This window comes from Medicago sativa, chromosome 7, assembly GCF_051527215.1.
Source record: "Medicago sativa cultivar Bolivia chromosome 7, Bolivia_mono, whole genome shotgun sequence".
NCBI classification, from domain to species: Eukaryota; Viridiplantae; Streptophyta; class Magnoliopsida; order Fabales; family Fabaceae; genus Medicago; species Medicago sativa.
The window spans coordinates 96,022,928-96,027,007 of record NC_140755.1 but is presented as its reverse complement, the minus strand read 5'-3'; the positions used below and the strand labels follow the sequence as shown (position 1 = coordinate 96,027,007).

General features: G+C 32.6%; 1 pseudogene across 1 annotated transcript; it reads left to right on the top strand.

The window, feature by feature from the left end:
- Nucleotides 1-1,185: 1,185 nt before the first annotated feature.
- Nucleotides 1,186-3,578, top strand: LOC146910713 (uncharacterized; annotated as a pseudogene). Its single transcript, XR_015018202.1, has 3 exons — nucleotides 1,186-1,351; nucleotides 2,242-2,419; nucleotides 2,820-3,578. The product of XR_015018202.1 is annotated as an uncharacterized LOC146910713 (transcript).
- Nucleotides 3,579-4,080: the final 502 nt, after the last annotated feature.

The window sequence follows — 4,080 nt, the reverse complement described above, 5'->3', positions numbered from 1 at the left end:
ATATGTCTATTGTATCATACGGTGAACCATCAACAACTAATTATTTTCCCCTTTCTTCATCTTCTTCATTCCTCTTCTTTATCAAATTCATCATGTTCTTCATACATCTTCATCAACATACCCAAAAGAAGAAGAAAAAACTGAAATTCATAATCATCTAAAGATTCATTACACAACCTTTTTCATCATCCCATCATCACACAACACAAACTTATTAAGAGGAAGAAAAAAAAACTACTCATCAATCTCTCTGTTTTTTTTTTGAAACGGCATGTTCATTAAGGCCTCGCACCAGAAGTGCTAAACTACTCATAAGCCAACCAACAGTGGCAGCTAGTTGAACATAGCAGACCCACCAAAACAAAAACAGCCCTGTTATAAAAAAACAGACAGAAAACAACAATAACAGAACCAGAACCAGCACAGCGCCAGTTACAGCATCCAAAACTGCTGCCAAACCTCAAACCTCAAATATCAATCTCTTTTTAATTACTATTATTTGTGAATCTGAGGGTTTGGATGTGTTGAACCTCGTTCCTTTAATTCCTCCTTTTTCACCGCTCAACAACACGAAACAGTGGCAAAACGCAATGCGTTGAACAACGAAGGAGTGAACGGAATCATTGAAGGAGATGAACAACGACAATTCATTCGTTCCCTTCGTGAAGCTTGGTGTTCTGCTACTTCTTCTGTCTCTGCTTCTTTTTCCTTCTGCCTAGACAAGATTTTGTGAATCTGATAGATTAGGGATTTGTAATGAATCTGAGATTTTGTGAATCTGAGAGATTAGGGATTTGGAATGAAACTAAGGGTTTAGATTTTGTGAATTTAAGTTTCGATTAAAGAAAAGAGATTTAGGGCCTGTTTGAAACACTTTTTAAAAACACTTTTTAAGTTTTTAAAAATTAAGAAGTTAAAAACTTGTTTGATTACCTATTTTTAAAATATAATTTTTGAAAAGTGTTTTGGGTTTTTTAGTTTTGGAAACTAAAAAAGTGAAAGAGCTAAAATGGGTTTTGCTTTTCTGTTTTTAGTTTTTTGTTTTTAAAATAGAGTAAAAAATAAGAAAAGTGAAAACACGGAGAAAAGTGTCACTTTTCTCAATGGCATAGTTGTAATTATGTTTGAAGTCCAGGGGTATTATCATTTTTTTATCAAAAAAATTTGGATCAAAAATTATCCCTCATTCTGCAGAAAAACTAACGTGAGAACACTGAGAAGCGAAAATGGCGATTTCGACGGCGATTCTTCTCCGATCTCCGCCGTGATTTTTCTTCCATCTACACCTTGCTTCTTCTTCTCCACCGCGTTTCTTCTCTACCGTGCTTCTTCTTCTCTGCGGTTTTTTCAGGTTACATCTCATACATAATTGTTTTTCATTTTTAAATTAATTTCTGTTCTTTGATTCATAATTTTGCACTTAATATAGCGATTTTTTTACTTGATTTTGTGTTTTTAGATCTATGATTTTCCGTTCTATGATTTTGTGTTTTTTAGATCTATGTAAATTTAAGATTGCGGTAGAATTCGAAATTTGTAATGCTTTTTATACGTTGTTGTGTTTGATAAACTCTGATTCATTTTGATAAAAAAAAAACTTATTTGCAGCTTATGTGATTGATATTTGCAGCTTATAGGTCTGGATTAAGTTCCTGTTTAGATAAAAAAAACTTATTTGCAGCTTATAGCATAAGTGCTTATTATAATAAGCACTTATTTAATTTATAAGCTTGCATAAGCTATTTTTATAGCAAAATAGAAATTAACGTTAAATTATTTTTCTAATTGCTATAAGCTGTTTTTATAAGCTATATTAAAGAACTAAGAAATTATGAATATAATTTGAAATATATAAGTTGAAATCAACTCATGAAAATGTTAAACATTATTTAATTACGACTTCTATCAACTTGTATCTTTCAATATTCACACGGATACCGGATACAAAACTCGTCAACGGAAATAATTTGAAAATCTGAAGTAATTGAACGTGAGTTTGATTTTCAGTCATTCAGATAGACAATCAATAAAATGAGATCATTCTCAAGTTTTCATAATATTCCTTTTTCTAGTTCTTGTGTGCATTGATATGCTTGTTCCCTAATAGATGGCTACATATTTGTTTGGCTTACTTAACATATGTATTGAAGTGTTAGAGACTTAACATATTTTTTAATAAGACGAGTTTTCTAATGATTACCATTAATTGAATAAGCATTTAATTAAATTATTATCTGTTAGTCACCTTTGAAGTATTGAGCTCAAACAGCTTAGCCAAACTGGGTTGTACAAGTAAAGAACATAGGTTGCGAGCCATGTATCGTGAGTTCTATTCACTGAAGCATAACACCGGATTTGGCTGGAATGCTGAAACAAACGCTGTTACTGCAACTGAAGAATCTGGAAAAATTATCTGAAGGTATGGCTTAATTGAATTTTACCACTTTTAATGGGTGATATGATGTTTGCTGCGTAGTTACATTGTTTTTCATGCTTCTATTAGTGACATGGTGTGTGTATCACATTTCAATACCCTTGTTGGAATTATGATAAATCCAATATGGTATATATATAATCATTTGGTACATATTGGATTCTTGCTGATTCTTGATCCCAGTTTTGTTCATTGCTTTAAATAAATACTGTGTTTCTGAGATTGATACAGATTGCATTTCTTCACTCCATATTGTGTTTGTTTGTATTTAGCCTATCTAGAATCATGAATCTTGATCATTCTTTGCTTCTAATTTCATTGATTCTCTACTTAGGAACCTTTCTGTTATTCTCATTGTATTGATGATATGCATATATCATTTCAGGTACATCCCAAAGCTGCACAATTTCAAAAGAAAGGGTGTGACCATTACAAGTTGCTGGAAATAATATTCAACAAAAACAATGCAACTGGAGTACTTCATCATTCATCTACCCAAGACCCACCAAACACAGATGACGAAAACGAGCTTTATGATCAATACATCAACAATGGGAATGGGAGTGCTAATCATGTGCATGTTGATAAGGATAGTTCATATGATGATCTACATGAAGTTGAGCACATCACTCACAGTGAAAAGCGACAGGTTCATGTGAGATCCAAGAAGGAGTCTACATCACATCATATGAATGAGGCACTTGCAGCATGGGCTCAAGTTTCTTTGGTAAGAGCTGATAGGTTAAGAAGGGATAGGAGTGCAGAGGCTACTTCGCGTGTAACTTCAGATTGTTCTCTTACCAAGTGTGTGGCTGCTCTCGATGGGCTAGAAGACATTTCAGATGATTCCTATGGAAAAGCGTTGGAAAAGTTTAAGGATTCTGATTGGAGGGAAATGTTTATCGCCATGCCTAATGAGAGGAAGCGTGGATGGGTACTTAGGCTCTAAGGATGTAACCTGTATTTGTTTAGGTTCTAGTGATGAGACATACTTATCATCTTTAGTGATCAGACCTACTTATCTAGTATTTGTATAGGTTCCTTATGATTGTTTACTTCTCTATTTGATGAACAATTGCTTGTGTGTTTATTTACATGATGTTGCTGAGAATTGATATTGATAAAACCTTTTATTTTCCTCTTATCGAGTATCGTGTTTTTAAGTTTTATTGTTACTTAGTATGACAGGTTATAACTATAACTGATATTGAAAACTTGAGGCGGTGAACGAGGTTCCTAACCTTGAAGGGATGAGCTCGTATGTTGAAAACTTAACAAGGTTATCTGATGAAGGTGCAGCTGAGATGGCAATGGATAGGAATCATCTTAGAGATAGGATGTGGGTACATCGTCATAATTAATCGAACTAATTACGCTTTTTTTAGATTTTCTTATATATGGAGTATGGAGTTTTGTTAGTTATTTTGCGGATGATTGTTTTTGTTTGATAATTTGATGTTTATGTTATCGACATTAATATGCTATAATATTTTTATGTGTTTCACATTTTTCAATTTTGTATCGCTTGAACAAATTATGACTTCGTATCTAAAAAAAATATTTATTTTGTGACTAAATTCTACATTTAACTATAGTATTTGAAATTTAATTTGATTGGTAACTAAGGATAAAATTGTAAGAAAAAT